We start from the raw sequence: 19803 nt of genomic DNA, 5'->3' as shown, positions 1-19803 counted from the left end.
AATTGTTACCTGTGACATAATTTTGTAGCAGCTAAACTTAGATGCTGGTCTTCAATATTTTAATTTTTATAGTTTGGGGTATGATTGTTGTAATTAGAAAATGAGTGTGTGCTTTGTGCACTATGTTGTTACAGTAATTTGGAGTTTATTTTGTATATCATCTGGTGTAAATTATAAGAATTTAAGCAAAAACTTCTGTCTCTCAACAGCTTTCTTAATAACACTATTCCAGTAACTGGATATGCATATTGAAATATCTGTGTTGTATATTAGATTCTATGACCTGTACCGAGGCAATATTTTGCGGTTGCAAATTTTCTTGACTATTATTAAGTGTGTGTGTGTGTGTGTGTGTGTGTGTGTGTGTGTGTGTGTGTGTATGTTGCTTATGCCCTACATACGAGTCCTCCAAGCTACTGATGATCTGATCAATGTACGACATGCCAAAATGCTACGGCTGCATGGGGAGATACAATTAAATCCCATCCCCCCCCCCCCCCCTCTCTCTCTCTCTCTCTCTCTCTCACTCTCTCTCTCTCTCTCTCTCTCTCTCTCTCTCTCAAAGATCAGCAGGTTCAGGAATCTAACACAGAAAGAATTTAATCACGGTTTCTTTTTCATCTCTATCATACAATGTAGTCCAATTTTTTGCTAATACAGAAATAACATTTTGTGATTTATGTAGTGTACTCTTCAAAAGATCTAATGATGTCCTCATTCCTTTCTTATAAACAAAACAAGAAGAAACTGACAATAATTGTCATTAAAATAAAACACAGAACAGTGTCTCCATAGCATCAATGAGCACATCCTTTCAGCACCTTTGACCCAGGCAGTGAACACAGCAGCAGTCAGTCTATGACTTGCAGCAGGTGAATCCCAGTCAGCTGCATTGCTCATACACCCCACATAAATAATAATAAACAAAATCTAACAATACACATAACCAAGGCTTGATTTGTGACAGTATACCGCTGATGACAAAAAAAATTAGACCCAAAGATTTTGAGATGTGATACAATAGAACTTTTGCTCTAGTTGAAGCGGTAAGATACAAATGTTGTATTCACACTGTTAAAAAGCTCAGAAAAGTGTTATAACTTTTTCAGAAGTCTAAATCAAACTATGGAAACTCTCGGTAGGAACTTAGAAATATAGGAAATGATAGAGTGCTACTTACCATAAATACATGTTAAGAAGTCTATTTTTTTTCTTTTAACAAATCTAGCACTGCATATTACTGCCAAATTAGTCATTACCTATGATTGCCCCAGTGGCAGAAGTATGTATAATAATGTCAAAACGTTTGTGACACTACACACTAGGAGAAGCTCAAGTTTCAGATACACGTTGATTGTGTTCTTGATGATGCTATCTACATGTTCATCCACACTCTGCAAACCACTATGAAGAGTATGACAGAGGGTACATCTCACTGTACCAGATATTAAAGCCTGTTCATGTTTCCTTTCCTCCATCTTGTACTTCAACTTTTCTTCCTTAAACTTATCCTGTTTCTAACTACTCTGATTTGCTTTTGTGGTTAGTGTGAATTTAAACTCAGTTGCCATAAATATCTAATATCTTTTATTGAACAGTGAATGGATTATTTTATATTTCATTTAATGCTGTTCTGCTCTTTGTTACGGCACAAATGGTGTTCCCTACTTTTGTGCAATTTTCACACAACTTGAAAAAATGGTGAGATAAACAACTAGCTTCATTATTTATTTATGTTTTGAATGTACCACTAATGTTTTGAATGTAACCAAAAATGCTTGTTGTTGTAAAATATACTTTCAACTTGCCTCCTTCACTAGCTGAAAACCTTTTTAGTTTCTCATGTTACCCCTGATGTCTTCTTTTTGGTTGATTCATTTATGATAACATTTTACTGTCCTGAGTAGTACCTGTGTATAAATATAATTTTATTTTTATTTTTAGTGATGTGTGTTTTTATGTGCATATTCTTTCAGTCCTGTGTAATGTGAGTCTCTGTTTAATGGTATGGTTATGTTGTCTTCAGACTTAAAGAATTGATGTAGAAATTTATAGTTTTCAGCATGGGGTTCAACAGATCCTTATTGTGTTCCTAAATTGGAAAAGTCCTAAAAACAGAAACTAGAAAATAACTGTATAGAAATTTTGGACCACCATTGGTTAAATATTTTATTACCAACCCAAGAAATAAATTGGGAACAATGTGCAGCATCTTATTCAGTGTAAAAGAAAACTCAAATTTAGTTAAAAGTGGACCACTTGAGTATGCTAAAGGCATAGAATCGTGTGTTTCTAGTGTTCTTAAATCCATTCAAAACCCTCAAAAAGAACAAAAAAGTAAGAGAATATAATATTGAACTTACAGGCCTAAGTCTGGAAACAACATTATAATTGTGTGTATTTGGTTTTGTTTCTATGCTGTTGACATCCTGTACTGTTGATTTGAAATTATATGTGAGAGTTGATGTTTGGAAGCTAAATGCAGGAAAGAAGACCATGAAGTGAAATCCACCCTTCATGTTCTCAGTTGGCAGAGAATGTGGGCAAAGAACTGGAAATCTTTGAGGTACCAAATTGTCAAGGGCTGTGATATTGCCCTTTTAACGTCACTTAGAGTAGACATAGTTCTCTTAGTCCCAAGTGTAAGACAACATTTTTGGTACCTTACAATTTCAGTGGTTTCCATTTACAATTTCTGTTTACAGTGCTCATCATCAAATGTTTTGGTGTTGTTATTTGATTTCATATAAATAACATAGAGGTAGTTATTTTACATACTATTATGTTTCTGATAGCTTTTTCTCACAAAGCATACTTTAGGCTCGTATTTTATTGTAAAATATTGAAACTGACAGACATAAAGACTTGCATTTTCTGCATGTCTTCTGTCACCAGTTTCGCCTCTAATATTGACTGCAAAGCAGAAGTGATCGGCATAGAAAATGATGGAGTGAGGGTGGTGAGGTGGAGAGGGGGGGGGGGGGGGGGGGAGAAATGTAATATTGAAACTAAAATCAAGAAAGAGAGCAGTCAATTGAGGATACAATGAAACATTTGGGACCTCATTAACTGCAGGATCATTCTAGTAGAATAGAATTGTATAAAAGATTACTGCCAAAGAGAAGTGTTAGAACTTCAAGTTTAACACATATATTTACGAACAACACAACAACACATATAAGTCACTGAGTAAGTTGACCTGTGTACAAGTCGGCATTCGATTCAACACTGAGTCTCAGTCTAGCGGCCGCTGCTCGGCTGGCTGCTTAGGTGGCGCAGCTGCTGCATGGCTGGCAGACAGCGCCGCACGTAGAGGACGCGTGTAATTGCGCGGCAGCACTTTGAATAATCGGCGAGTCACAACATTTTTCCCCCCTTTGAAATTGTTGCACTGGTCTTGATGGAGGTGTCCTGGAGATGGCTAATGTAAAGTCTCGAGGAGGAGGTTTCCCGTACGGACGGAAGTGTCCCCGATGATAACGGGTCGAGATGACAGGAGACGTGGGTGATGTGTCAGCATCCATTGAAGGAGGAGGCGAGTAGATGTACTCTGACAGAGGATGATCCTCCGGTTCCTGCATGGGCATGTCTCCTGCTGGCGTCCGTTCTGGTGCTGGCATCGCGATGACGGTGAGAGGGCTGCGTTGTGAGTATTGAGAGATGCCAAGATCCCGGGCATCAGGTAGAGCCAAAAGTGGTGTGGCAGCATTCGGAACAGGCGTTGCTGGCACCCGAGGCCGAAGCTGGTCCGAATGACGCACTGCAACACCCGTGTCCATCTGGATTTCATCCAGGCGTCTACCACGGTGTCGTAAGATGCGGCCAGGGCTCCTTTTTGGCCGCCTGCCATATCCGCGTACCCAGACGAGGCCGGCGGCGGTGAACCGGCCAAGGGAAGGCACCCGCGGCCATGAGGAGGGAGGCCGCAGAAGATGAAGTAGCGTGCGGGGCTGTCGCCATGTAAGAGCTCAGCCAGGCTGTGATCGCCCATGGGGGTGAAACGGTAAGACGCCAGGAACTGGAGAAGTGCATCATCATCAGCAGAAGAAGTCAGAAGTTTCCGCATCTGAGCCTTAAATGTGCGGACCAGCCGTTCAGCCTCACCGTTGGATTGTGGATGGAACGGCGGGGCCGTGACATGAGTAACGCCGTGACGAGCACAAAAATCTGCAAAGTCGGAAGAGGCAAATTGCGGACCATTATCAGTAACAAGAGTAGAGGGGAGGCCTTCCAAAGAAAAAATGCGGGTGAGAGCACTGGTGGTTGCCGCGGTGGTAGGTGACGTGCAACGGACAATGAAAGGAAAGTTAGAGTAGGCGTCAATTACAAGGAGCCAATAAGTACCTAAAAAAGGTCCCGCAAAGTCAGCATGAATGCACTCCCAGGGCTTCTCAGGCGAAGGCCACGGTGACAAAGATGACTTCGGGGCAGCGGCCTGTGACGCACAAGGGCCGCAGGCAGCCACCATGTGTGCAATTTCAGAGTCAGCGTCAGGCCAGTACACATGACGGTGCGCCAGAGATTTTGTGCGAGACACACCCCAGTGCCCCTGGTGAAGGAGGCGCAAGACCGCAACACGCATAGATGCAGGTACCACTACACGCGGTGAAGCATTGTCAGTGGAGAGGAGGATAATACCATCCCTAGCCGTAAGGCGGTAGCGCAAAGTGTAGTAGTTCCGCAACGGATCAGAAGTCTTAGCGGACGGGCGATCTGGCCAACCCTCCTGAATACAGCGTAAAACCCGGGAGAGGGTAGGGTCAGAACCCGTAGCAGCTGCCAGCCTGTCCGCAGTGATGGGGAACCCGTCCACAACCCGCTGCTCGGCAACATCCAGGTGGAAACACCAAAGTTCGTCCCTATTGAATGCCTGATCAGGACCCATGGGAAGGCGAGACAAAGCATGAGCATTCGCATGTTGAGCCATTGGCCAGAAATGAATCTCATAATTGAAACGGGACAAGTGAAGAGCCCAACGCTGGAGGCGGTGTGCAGCCTTGTCGGGCAGTGACGTTGATGGATGGAACAAGGAAACAAGTTTTTTGTGATCCGTAACAAGATGAAATTTTGAGCCATAGAGAAAAACACCAAACTTATGAAGAGCATAAATAATGGCCAAAGCTTCTTTCTCAATTTGGGAATACCTTTGTTGGGCATCCGTGAGCGTTTTGGAGGCACAAGCGATGGGTTGTTCTGAACCGTCAGAAAAATGGTGTGCAAGGACTGCACCGACCCCGTATTGAGAGGCATCTGTGGCAAGAACAAGATGTTGGCCAGGTCGATAAGTAGCCAGGCATAGTCTTTAATTTCTGGAAAGCCGCGTCACATGACGCGGACCAGTGAAAAGGCACGTTTTTATGCAACAGGGGATGCAACGGCTGAGCCACCGACGCCGCAGATGGTAAAAACTTGTGATAGTATGCTATTTTCCCCAAGAAGGCCTGCAGTTCCTTAACAGATGTAGGGCGAGGAAGGGCATCGATCACAGCGACAGTGTGTTGAAACAGTTGAATACCATCGCGAGAGAGTTGGAACCCAAAGTACGTTATAGATGCCTGAAAAAATTGTGATTTCTGAAGATTACATTTAAGACTGGCAGTCTGTAAGACATTAAAAAGTGTGCGGAGATTTTGAAGATGTTCGTCAGTGGTGGCGGCAGTGACAACAATGTCGTCCATGTAATTGATACACCCAGGGACAGGGAGCAATAATTGTTCCAAGAATCGCTGAAAGAGAGCAGGGGCACTAGCAACCCCGAATGGCAAGCGTTGGTATTGATAGAGGCCGAAAGGCGTGTTAAGGACCAGAAACTGTCAGGAAGCAGCATCGAGAGGAAGTTGATGATAAGCTTCTGACAGGTCAATTTTAGGAAAATACTGTCCTCCAGCGAGTTTAGTGAACAGTTCTTCAGGACGGGGCATAGGGTAAGTGTCAATGAGGCATTGAGCATTTACAGTGGCTTTGAAATCGCCACAGAGACAAATATCACCATTGGCCTTAGCAACTACAACAACAGGAGAGGACCACTCACTGGAAGTGACAGGAAGTAAGACCCCTGACGCAGTGAGACGATCCAACTCCCGTTTTACCCGATCTTGAAGGGCCACAGGAATGGGCAGAGCCCAAAAAAACTTAGGCCGAGCCGTGGGTTTGAGCATGATATGAGCTTCAAAGTCGTTCGCACAGCCTAAACCGGGAGAAAAAAAGGGACGAAAATGTAGTCGACAAGGAATCCAGTTGAGCATAAGGAATAGCGTCAGAGACAATATTGACAGAGTCAACTATGGAGAACCCAAAAACGCGAAAGGCATCGAAACCAAAAAGATTTTTTTTTAGATATATTTTCCTGCATGGAATGTTTCCCTCTTATTATGCGTTCAGTTAACTAAGTAGAAATCAGTAATATCTTATCTCAGTGAGGAACTTGAAACTTTCAGCACAGGTCAGGAGCATGTAGAGGTGCTCTTCCTCTACTTGAAAAGAACAGTTGACCACGCACTGAGTAGATAGGTTCCTAGTAGAACAGTTCATAATGGGATGGAACCTCCATGGTATACAGTCACTGTAAAGAAAACTTCTAAAGGAACAGAGATTACTGCATAATAGGTGTAAAACAAAGTGTAGGATTATAGATTGAGAGACGCTGGATGAAACATGTTTGGCTGTCAAGAGAGCAATGCATGAAGCCTTCAATGACTACTGTAGCAGAATATTGTCAAATGACATTTCACAAAATCCAAATAAATTCTGGTCGTATGTAAGGGCTGTTAGTGGCAAAAAAGTTAGTGTCCAGTCCCTAGCAAGTGAGACAGGAACTGAAATTGAGGGTAGCAAAGTAAAAGCTGAAATTCTGAACTCGATTTTCAAATGTTCCTTTGCAAATAAAAACCCAGGAGAACTGCCCCAATTCAATCCTCGTACACTGAAAAAATGAACGAAATAGGTATTAGTGTCAGTTGTGTTGAGAAACAGTTGAAATCATTAAACAAAGCTCCAGACCCCGATGGAATCACAGTCAGATTCTATATTGAATTTGTGGCTGAGTTATCCTCTCTTCTCACTGTAATCTATCCAAAAAACCTTACCTAGTTTTTGGAAAAAGTTACAGATCACACCCGTCTACAAGAAGGGTTGTAGGAGTGACAAAACTACCATCCAGTAGCCATGACATCAATTTGTTGTAGATTCTTAGAAAATATTTTGAGCTCAAACATAATGAGGTATCTTGAACGGAACTACCTTCTCGAATCAACCAGCATGGTTTTCAAAAATATAGATGATATGTAATCCAACTCTCACTTTTCTCACATAACTTGCTGAAAGCGTTGGATCAAGGCAACAGGTATATTGTGTTTCTTGATTTCCTAACAGTTTTTGATTCTGTTCCACACCTACACTTACTGTGAAAAGTACGATCATATGGGGTATCAAGTGAAATACGTGACTGGATTGAGGACTTTTTGATAAGAAGGACACAGCATGTTACCTTGGATGGAGAGTCATCATCAGATGTAGAAGTAACTTCAGGTGTGCCCCAGGGAAGTGTGTTGGGGACCTTGCAGTTCTTGTCCATTAATGACCTTGCTGTAAATCAGGATTTTTGCAGATGATGCAGCTATCTGTAATGAAGTGCTATTTCAGAGAAGCTGCATAAATATTCAGTCAGATCTTGATGAGATTGCAACATGGTGCAGTGATTGGCAACTTGCTCTGAATGTTTAGAAATGTATAAACTTAGTATCCTGTGACTATAATATTGGTGAGTCACTGTCGGAATCTGCCAACTCGTACAAATACCTGTGTGTAACACTTTGTAGGAATATGAAATGGCATGATCACATAGGTTCAGTTGTGGGTAAAGCAGGTTGTAGACCTTGGTGTATTGGTATAATAATGGGGAAGTGCAATCAGTCTACTAAAGAGATGCTTACAAGTCATTCGTGTGACCCCCCCCCCCCCCTCCCACCCCCCCTAGACTATTGCTAAAGTGTGTGGGACTTGTACCAGATGAGACTAGCAGGAGACATTGAATGTATACAAAGAAACGCAGCATGGTCACAGGTTTGCTTAATCCATGGGAGAGTGTCACAGAGATACTGAAGGAACTGAAATGCAGACTGTTGAAGACAGGTGTAAACTATCCCAAGAAAGTGTATTAGCAAAGTTTCAAGAACTGTCTTTAAATGATTACTCTAGGGATATACCACAACCCCCCCCACCCCCACCCCCCCACCCCCCCCCCCCCCCCGCCCCCACATATTGCTCTCACAGGGGTCGTGAAGATAAGATTAGAATGATTACTGCTCACACGGAGGCATTCAGACAAATTCAGACAATCATTCTTCCATGCTCCATACATGAATGAAACAGCAAGAAACCCTGATAACTGGTACAATGGGACTTACCCTGTACCATGCACCTCCTGGTGGATTGCAGATTATAAATGTAGATGTGAACTGACAGTCTTTTACATGTGCATAAGGGAAACATCTAATCACCTTTATTTTACCAAGACAAAATTTATGATTTTCTAAAGTTTCAAACCTTGACAGGAAATAATGGATTAGGCTGTCCGTAAATTATAAACTAACATTATTGTGATGATGGAAAATCTCATATAAAGACGTGAAACAAATACTAACAAAGAGATAGAGGGGCTGGCCAGTACAGCCAATAGATACACAAAACATAACAGAAAATTTACATATCCTAGCTTTTGGAACTTTGTTCCTTCGTCAGGGAGGAGAGAGGGGAAAGAAGGGGAAGAAGAGAAAGTGGATTCAGTTACTCACAACCCAGGTTATGAAGCAACAGGGTAGAGGTAAACAGGGAGGGTAGCAAAGATGGAGGCATGGGTGTATACTCTACAGTATGTCAACATGTTGCCTTGACCTGTTTGATAACCAGGTCTGGCTCCAATTTAGTGCACACGGGACATCATCGAACAACTCCAGTGTCTCCCAAAAACAGCATTAACCATCCCTGTTTTGATGACAATGTGAAACAGGCATGGAACTTCATCCCACAAACTCATAACCAGCACAATGCATGCACGTTTGCATGCTTACATTCGGGCAGTTACACTGGATTTCAATGCATTAGTGTATCACATTTGCAATGGTGTATCTCGCACTTATATTATCCTGTGATCTTGCAATGTTAATCACTTAAATAAGTTACTTAGACATATATGTTCCTGAAATTTCATTACTCTACGTTAATTACTTTTTGGTGTTGCAAATTTTTTTTTTTTTTTTTTTTCAGTGTACATGATGACTACAATAATACATTATAATGTTTCTCCAGTGGTTTCAACATTAACTTTTTAACAGAAAAGATTTTGCTTACAGTTCATTTTTAAGTTAACATTTCTAAACTTTTTAACAATCCATATTAAAGCTAGCAATAGTAACTATATTAATAATTGCTACTGTAAACAGTTACACATATGGACATCAGTTTTGAATAATGGGTTTTGAGTGTAAATAATGTTTTATGTAAGTGTTTGTATTGATACTTAAAATTAAATGTCATGTAATGAATGTCCACTGTTTTGTTGGATCAAGTTATTTACGAACGCGATGTACTGTGTTCTTCCATTAGAGAATGAGACTGTATTGTTTATCGGTTTCATTACAAAATGCTAATAAGCTTTTAGTTAGAAAACCTTCTATAACTAGAATTATTAATATGAGAAAAATAGGAACAATGAAGGAACGGAAGATCAGTTGCAGAAACATGAGTAGCTCTGAGTTGCAAGAGTGGTTGCTTTTCCCACCCATGTAATTAACTGGCATTATCACCACTATTAACTTACCGTGGTTTCACATCTCATCTGTTCATTGTTCCCCATGTCCTGCCCTTGTGTTCACCCTTCCTATTAGACCATATATGCCTCTGTTACTGTAATCGATATGTAAACAATATTTATCACATGACCTTTTTTTGTTACAGGTTGTAATATTTGACATTGCAGCTTTTGAAAATGGAGCAGGATGTTGTGCCCTCTTTCCTATTGGAGTGTTTCTCTGTGATCAGAATTGGAGGCAGACAATTCACTTGAACTTCCATTGCTGTTGTTGATGTCTTTGAATCATGTTGTTTCTTTGTGATTAATAAAAAAATTATACAATCCAATGGTTTCTTCACCTTGTCTTTAAAAATTCCAGACCTATTGTTCAAACACATATTTTGAAAGTTATGCATCTGAGCATTTTTGTGGAAAGTGCATTTCACACATACTTTCAAGATAAATTGAATAATGACCCCCATTTTGTGTGTTGGGGAAGATAATTTGATACAGCTAAATGCATATACAGGTACACACATTTGCTCGTGCCTGAGACAAAGTGAGAGTGATTCAAAGGAAGAATTCACTACTTTTTACCTAATTTCTGAATAACTCGTACTTTCGTCAGAAATGTCACAATGCAAAGTTGATTAGATAAAGGGACAAAAATGAGAGCAAAATATAATTTGAATATCAGAAAAAATAACCAATTAGTGTTTGTGTAATACTTTACGGCAAGCCTAAAATTAATTTTTAAGCATTGGGATATCTGGGATGGAATAACAATAATATGGAATAGGATAGCTTTCTGCTCCCCACCTAGAGGAGACACTGAGTGGCAGACTGGCACATTGAAGGAAGATTTTTAGATATTAGAAAGTATGGGACAGTCCTCATCTAGAAGGTGTGGTGGTGTGAGGCCGGGGTGGGAGCAGGTAAAGGCCTAGATATGTGAGACAGAGAGACTAGCAAAGGTTTAGGTAACGGGGTTTACAGGAGTGAAGAATATGTCGCAGCTAGAGTTTCTAGGCTTCGTTCCTGTGGCCCCACACCTCAATGCCCTCCCCTGCTCCCATTCCAACCTCACACACTATTACGTCCCCCTAGTACACTTCTCTCTGTCTGTCCACCTCCACACTCCCAACCAGCAGAGACTCCCTATGCTGAGGTGGGCTCTGTCCATTAGATTACACTCGTAAGATGAAAATAAACATTATGCAGCATGAAAGAATTATCTGTGTGGGATGGAAATATGTAGATGTGATGTACGTGCACAGACAAAAAAAAAAAAAAAAATAAAATAAAATAAAATAAAAATTACAATGTCAGAAAAATTGAATGATTTATTCAAGAGAAAGAGCTTCACAAATTGAGCAAGTTGGTCCACCTCTGACTCTTGAGCAACTTTGGCATTGATAGATTTGTTGGATGTCCTACTGAGGGACATCAAGCCAAATTCTATCCAAGTGGCACATTGTATTGTCTAAATCATGAGCTGGTTGGGTGGCCCTGCCCATAATGCCGCAGACATACTCAGTTGGGGAGAGATCCCGTGACCTAGCTGGCGAAGATAAAGTGTGGCAAGTATGAAGACAAATTGCGTGTGGGCAGGCATTATCTTGCTGAAATGTAAGCAAATGATGGCTTGTCATGACGAGAAACAAAATGGGGTTTATAATATCGTCAACAGATGTCTGTGTTGTAATGGTGACACAGATGACAACCAAAGAGGTCCTGTTATGAAAAGAAATGGCACAGTAGACCATCAGTCCTCGTTTGGCTGTATGGCAGCCAGCAGCCGGGTTGGTATCGCACTGCTATCTGGTGTGTCCCCAGGCACTTCCCTGGTCTGGAATTGCATTGACTGGAATATAATTGGCTTCAGTGATGAGTCCCACTATGAACTGAGCCTCAATGATCATCACAGATGCGTCTGAAGACGCCCCAGACGGTGGGATACCACCGTGAATGCCACATCCCATACGGTCCAACTACCAGGACTGATGATCTGGGGTGCGATTTCTTTTCGTAACAGATCACTTTTGGTCAACAGACAACTATGCTGTAAGGGTGACATGGATGTCACCCCTACAGCATAGTTGTCTGTTGACAATACTGTACATCCTATTTTGTTTCCCTTCTTGGCAAGCCATACATTGCTTACATTTCAGCAAGATAATGCCTGTCTGCACACAGCTTGTCCTCATGCTTGCCAAACCCTACCTTGGCCAGCAAAGTTGCTGGATCTCTCCCCAATTGAGAATGTAAGGAGCATTATGGGCAGGGCCGTTAGACCACCTCGGGATTTTGACTATCTACAGTGACATTTGAATAGAATTTGGCATGATGTCCCTCTGTTGGACATCCAACAACTCTATCAGCCAGAGCCAAGCTTGTATAAGGGCCAGAGGTGGACCATCTCATCCAATTTGTGATGTTCTTTCTCTTGAATAAATCATCCAGTTTTTTCTGAAACTGTAATTATTTTTCTGTCTTCACATGTATGTCACATTTACTGATTTCAGCCCTATTTGGTATTTGGATAATTCCTTCAGTACCTAAGTGTTTTTTTGAGTATATAGTATCTGACAGTTTCTTTTTTTTCAGTATGCTTGTCTGCTGCCCATTGCCTGCTCTAACTGGTGAGTAGCAATCTGTCCTATTTCATATTGTTAGAATTATCTTTTGACACTCAATATTTATGATGCAAGCAAACTGTTATTGCCACTTGACATGATGGTGAATGGTACTCTGTTAGCCATTGGCACAAATGGATTGACATGATAAAACAAGGGTCCACAGCTATTACAAACTTTTTGAATGTGATAAATACAGCTTACTGCTGTCAATACTTCTGTTAATTACATTTTTGATCGTTTGTTATTTTCAAGCATACATGTCAGGTGCTACGACACCTTTGAATTACTGCAAATGGACAAAGATGACCAGACTCATTTCTCTTCAGTAGAAACAACTATCGACAAGAGAAGAAACTTAATGTCATTCAAATCTACTTTTTCATTGGTAGAGATTTTTCACTCATGGGATTAGCAGCAGAGATTAAAAAGAAGCAGCAGCAAACAGATCCAAGGCATCCATTGTTTGGAACTCATGTTCTTCCATCACAACTCCTTATAATAGTATCAGCTCTGGAGAACTAAGTCCCAATTCATTTTCTTGTAACAAAATAGATTGCCATTACCTTGCAGTTAAAAATGGGAAGCTTTACATGAATGTCCTACATGCAGTTTTTTTATACTTGTGCTCTTTGAGTTCCTGTCCTAGAATACATTAAAATATTAAAAAATGTGTAAATTAATCTTTGAAACAATCCAAACCTTTCAATGGAAACCAGGAAAGACTTAGAAACATTATCATTAAAAAAAAAAAAATCAAGGAAAGATAATGTAAGGAACAATCAGGGAAAGTCTGCTGTACCCTTCCTGTTGTGTACTGTGTTATTGTTATTCTTAATTTTTTAAAATTTGATAATGGCCATTAAAGACCATGCAGAATAGCAATTGCACATTACTAGAAGCTGCCTTTGCATTCTTCCTCCAACAGCCCGTTGTATTTGCTCAGCGTAGAAGCCTTTAAAGTTGTAACTCTGGTCGGTCTGAGACGCCGCCTAGATTTAATCCAGCCTGTCAAAGATCCCTTTGTCATTCCCCTGAACTACGTCAGAAACTTAAAGGTTGTTACCAAGAGTATTAAAAATCTGTTTTGTCAACCTGACCTTCAAACTTTCGTCTTCCTGGCTCGACTGGTGCAGGCAGTATTTCTCGATTTCTGAACAGCTTTTGACTTAGTGCCAGATTGATGCTTATTATCAAAATTGCTACTGTGAGGGGTATCGAGTGAAATTTGTCACTGGAATTGAGGATATTTTGGTAGGAATGACTTACATGTTATCTTGGCTGGGGAGTCATCATCTGATGTAGAAGTAACCTCAGATGTGTCATAGAGAGGTATGTTGTGACCATTGCTGTTCATGTTCATGTACATTAATGACTTTGCAGACAATATTAATAGTAAAGCACTCTTTTCACAGATAGTGCATTTATCTAGAATAAAGCACAGTCTGAAAGAAATTGTACAAACATTCGTCAGATCTTGATAATTTCAAACTTTCTTTTAAATGTTCAGACATGTAAAATCGTGCATTTTGCAAAATGAAGAAAACGCAGTGTGGTATGACTACAGTATCAGGGTGTCTTGCTTGGATTAAGTCTATTCATACAATTACCTGGGTGGAGCACTTTGTAGGGATATGAAATGGAACAGTCATATAGGCCCACTCAGGGGTAAGGCAGGCGAAAGAGTGAGATTTTTTTTGGTAGAATACCATAGAAATGCAGTCATTCTACAAATCATTTGTATAATCCATCCTAGAATATTGCTCAAAAGTGTGGGACCTGTATCAAAATGGATTAATGGGTGATTTGAACGCATGCAGAGAAGGGCAGATCAAATGGTCACAGGTTTGTTTGACCCAAGGGAGAGTGTCACAGAGATGCTGAAATAACTGAATTGGCAGACGCCTCAAGATAAGATGTACACTATCCTAAGAAAGTATGCTTACCAAAAGACGACTCTAGAATATGTTACAACCTTGTAACTATTGCTCCCATAGGGACCGTGAGGACAATATTAGATTAATTACAGCATGCAGAGAAAGATTTAAATGGTCTTGAAACATGAACAAGCTTTAATATCTGGTACAGTGAGATGTACCCTCTGTCATACTCTTCATAGTGGTTTGCAGAGTGTGGATGAACATGTAGATAGCATCATCCAGAACGCAATCAACGTGTATCTGAAACTTGAGCTTGTCCTAGTGTGTAGTGTCACAAACGTTTTGACATTATTATACATACTTCTGCCACTGGGGCAATCATAGGTAATGACTAATTTGGCAGTAATACGCTGTGCTAGATTTGTTAAAAGAAAAAAAAAATAGACTTCTTAACATGTATTTATGGTAAGTAGCACTCTATCATTTCCTATATTTCTAAGTTCCTACCGAGAGTTTCCATAGTTTGATTTAGACTTCTGAAAAAGTTATAACACTTTTCTGAGCTTTTTAAAAGTGTGAATACAACATTTGTGTCTTACCGCTTCAACTAGAGCAAAAGTTCTATTGTACCACATCTCAAAATCTTTGGGTCTAATTTTTTTCGTCATCAGCGGTATACTGTCACAAATCAAGACTTGGTTATGTGTATTGTTAGATTTTGTTTATTATTATTTACGTGGGGTTCATGAGCAATGCAGCTGACTGGGATTCACCTGCTGCAAGTCATAGACTGACTGCTGCTGTGTTCACTGCCTGGGTCAAAGGTGCTGAAAGGATGTGCTCATTGATGCTATGGAGACACTGTTCTGTGTTTTACTTTAATGACAATTATTGTCAGTTTCTTTTTGTTTTGTTTATAAGAAAGGAATGAGGACATCATTAGATCTTTTGAAGAGTACACAACATAAATCACAAAATGTTATATCTGTATTAGCAAAAAATTGGACTACATTGTATGATAGAGATGAAAAAGAAACTGTGATTAAATTCTTTCTGTGTTAGATTCCTGAACCTGCCGATCTTTGAGAGAGAGAGAGAGAGGGAGAGAGACAGAGAGAGAGAGAGAGAGAGAGAGAGAGGGGGGATGGGATTTAATTGTATCTCCCCATGCAGCTGTAGCATTTTGGCATGTCGTACATTGGTCAGATCATAAGAACCTTGGAGGACTCGTATGTAGGGCATAAGCAACACACACACACACACACACACACACACACACATAATAATAGTCAAGAAAATTTGCAACCGCAAAATATTGCCTCGGTACAGGTCATAGAATCTAATATACAACACAAATATTTCAATATGCATATCCAGTTACTGGAATAGTGTTATTAAGAAATCTGTTGAGAGACAGAAGTTTTTGCTTAAATTCTTATAATTTACACCAGATGATGTACAAAATAAACTCCAAATTACTGTAACAACATAGTGCACAAGGCACGTATTCATTTTCTAATTACAACAATCATACCCCAAACTATAACAATTAAAATATTGAAGACCAGCATTTAATTTTAGCTGCTACAAAATTATGTCACAGGCAACAATCATTTAATTCACTTCTTTAACATAACAATTTAATTTAAAAAAGACAACAAATAACATTTTTAAGTACAATATTCAAGTTTAGGTGCTGCAAAGATGCATAACAATCATCTATGTTTCAACATTATCATAAAAAATACAACATAAAAAAGAAGACCTGATTGTAGATCATGGGTGGGCTACGTAAAATAAATGACAAAAATCAGCAGTTGTAAAAGGCAGATTTTTTTTCCAACTACAACCAATTCCTCCATTTTACAACAGCATAAATGGATGCAGCTCTTTATCCCCAAATTTGCTGCTTCAGATTATTAGTGTCATAATGAAGTCTTTTAAGAATTAGAGGCACAAACAGATTAATAAATACAAACAAAAGCAGGAATATTCAATTTGCTCAAGGCTACCAAATGAAGGAAGAAAGGGGGCTAGGGATTGTTTGCATCATTCCTAGACTCAAAACCCTAAGCAAAAGAAACAGTGATGATAGCATTGATTTAAAATCATGTCAGAAAAGACGGCAGCTAATTCTAGGTGATGCTCCATAAAGCCATGGTCTCACATTGTCAAACCCCTGCAGGATTGTTTGAGGGACAATGATTTGACATTGATTGTTAAGTCAAAAAGGCAATGCATCTCTGACTGAAGAAACAATCAAAAATATATTCTTTTAATGGAATATTTGCATTGCAGTGTACTGATCTGAGAAACATACTGAAAAGAAACATGACTATGTTGAGAAATTTTCATTTTGTATTTTCTTATATTTGTAACCGCAGTACATGAAAAAAGTGACACTCGACATTTGAGTTAACTGAAAGATGAAAGATTAGGGTTTCATGCCCTGCCGATCCTTGTCCCCAAACGGGGACAGCCTGCAAACAGAATTCTACCAACCAGCTTGGACTGAAAACATAACACACAAGAATCGTGCCCGTGAGTGTAGATGACACTCGGAATATCACGCAACACGGATACCCGAGGATGATGTCTGTCAGAGCAGATTGCAGATGAAGCACGAAGGCAGAGGGAACAAATTACAGACCTGCTCCATCTGACGGTCAGTCTCAAGTAGCACTTTGTGAAAGCAACAACTAATGTCACCGAAATATGCGAGGAAGACAATGATGTCTGACTGTGCAAAGGACAACTCGGGAATTTCAGCAAACTTCTGGAAAAACCTGAAGAATTAAATTGACAGAAACCTGTTCTGGATTGGTAACTTACAAAATAAAACATTTTCAATCTCTGGACAAGTCACACACAAGAAAGATAATAGGCCTTTTACAAAAGAGGATACCATACAGTGTAAAGCTGAAACATGTAAATTAGTCTGGCCAATATGCTCTACACCTGAGCAAAAGTGTCAATGAAGTGGTGCACCTTTTAGGAACTGTTAAAAAAGTGTCATTTTACATCAATGAACACAGCAATGACAACCTGATCCTAAGAGAAAAGAGCTGATACACACTATTTATTTAAGAATGAACACTTCACCTCAACTTTCACAGCATGGGACCATCAAAAATTGAGACAATAGAGCAACACAGAGGACACTACCACACAGCTGGGGGAGGGCACAGAGAGAGAGAGAGAGATTTGGAATTCGGTACAGTTACGTTGCAAATTTCAAACTCACAGTTATTCATCTAACAGATGTGCTTTTTAAAGGTACGGTTCAAGAAATGCTGCACATGCAATGCCCGGGATTGTAGCGATGCCACTGTACTTTGGGAGGAGAGTGACAAAAATACTGACAGTGACAAAACAATGAATGTTAGTGAAGTTAAGAGTGTCTTACATGAAAACTGCAACTGAAAGCTTTGTTTTTGTGTGTAATTTATCTACAGTGTACTACAAAAAAACTGGTTAAGGGTAAATCACATTTTGAAAAGCTTTTATAAATGGGCAACTTGACAAATTATTTTTAATTAAGTTTCTCTCTTTTTCGAAATTAAAGGTGCAACTCATATTCAGGCCAATTCGATGTGTATATAATTTATGATAACTATGAACAGACTTTGAAATTTGCCTACATCACACCAGGTATACTTAACTTATTTCACTGCCCCACACAGATGCTCATGTCCGGTGGAAGTCTCCTCTAGTTCCCCCACTTTTGGCCACAAGCATTATTTCAGATATCACAATGTCATGACTCACAGCTTTGCACATATCGTACACTGTTAAGGCAGACACCGATACAGCAGTGAGAGCTTCCATCTCCACACCCGTCTGCCCTCTACACTTTGCCGTGCCAGTTACAATCACACAGTTGAGAGCAGAGTCCAGTTCAATGTCCACAGCCACAGAGGATAAAGATATGTTATGACACAGAGGGATAAGGCTGGACGTCTGCTTGGACCCCACAATTCCCGCCAGGCTAGCAATGCTAAGTACGTCACCTTTCTTCAGGCCATTTTCTCGTACGAGTTTCATCAGTTCGGGTCCCACAAAAACCTTTGCTCGTGCTGCAGCAGTCCGTTCTGTCACCAGCTTCGAACCCACGTCGACCATTTTCACCCTGCCGGTCCGGTCAACATGAGTCAGACTTCCGGACTGTGCTCCCAAACTGCAGAAACGGCAAGAGAAGACAGAGGGCTGTGCTCTGTGTGTTTGTCTTGTTAGGAGTCCTGTATTGCACATAATGCTTGGGGTACAGGGAAGCAAAAGAAACTGTTTTCTAGATTCAGTCACTACACTCAAATTATGTGACAACAACTGAGACATCTGTGTATCCGACACAAACTGGGGCGAAATATTGGTATCTGAGAAGAAGTACTTTTGAAAATCTTGTTTCTGAAGGTTTAACAACTTCCGACTTTGTGCCTTCACAACATCACTACAGCCATCAAGTTCAGTGCCACCTGGAACAAAAATACAAGCTGTAACAAAGAACTCTTCATAATCTGAAAATAGGTTAACTACAAAAGAATTTTTAAGCATTCGTGTTGAAACACCCCCGATTAATTCCTTTACTGGATTTTGGGTAATTTACCAAAGCCACAAAACAGTTAATTATTATGATATATGACCGTGTGCTTACTGGATGAAAGGCTATTGGTTGTTCTGCGTTGTTCTGCTGTGGTTTCGGGAGTATTTCAACCGAATGCGGCTGTTCTGAGACGGAATAGCTAATGATTGAAAGTTTGTCTATTATTAAGTATCACAAAGGTTGCGATGTACAACTGATATATATTTCCTACTAACACACAAATTCTGAGGCTGTTGCTACCTTTGCCTTACACGTCTAATTGTGGTTATCTCTTTTTATTGATTGCTGATTTTCAGCACTTTGTCACAGGCAATGCTGATGGTTAACATTCACAACAATCCTCACTGCAATCCATGGTTGTTGCTGGCTGACGCGGTTGACATGAAACACGTAATTTGGCACTTGTCACTTTCTGTTTCATATCACTCGCGAATCGGCATTAGTGAGAGTCAACCCCACGACGATCAGGGGGACGTGCTCACTCGTCATACTCTAGTGAATTTTACCGTTTACAACTCACTAGACCACCATTCTTGGCCGTCTTTCCCACTCTACTTCTCACTCGACACTCTACCATACTACTGCGCACTCAGCACTAGTCTCACTGCCTACTGCAGCGCTCGACAATCGACTCCTGTCCGCTATCGACCTGGGCGTCAGATACTAGAATCTATGTTTGTGGGATCACGGATCCCTAACAGTGTTCAAGACAAGTTCTTTGAACCTTAATGATCTGTGATGATTCTTTTCTTTCCTAAGCTAAGGTCGAAAATCTGTTTTGTCTGCAGAAGTGTGCAATATGAATATTACACAAAGTTGATAGGAACATCTCACATAAATCTCCTCAGTGGCTGTAGATTTCACAATCTTGCAGGAGTGGATATAAGGGGAGGTCAT

The 19803-nt window shown here is 40.3% G+C and overlaps 1 protein-coding gene across 1 annotated transcript in view; it reads left to right on the top strand.

The window, feature by feature from the left end:
• LOC126483818 (molybdenum cofactor biosynthesis protein 1-like) overlaps positions 1-19803 on the top strand; it is a 329046-nt gene that overhangs the window by 199495 nt on the left and 109748 nt on the right. The gene's annotated exons all lie outside the window — the stretch shown is intronic.

The sequence above is a fragment of the Schistocerca serialis genome, chromosome 6 (assembly GCF_023864345.2).
Source record: "Schistocerca serialis cubense isolate TAMUIC-IGC-003099 chromosome 6, iqSchSeri2.2, whole genome shotgun sequence".
Classification (NCBI taxonomy): domain Eukaryota; kingdom Metazoa; phylum Arthropoda; class Insecta; order Orthoptera; family Acrididae; genus Schistocerca; species Schistocerca serialis.
Note: the sequence above shows the minus strand (reverse complement) of the source record. Positions and strands in the feature narration are given on the sequence as shown.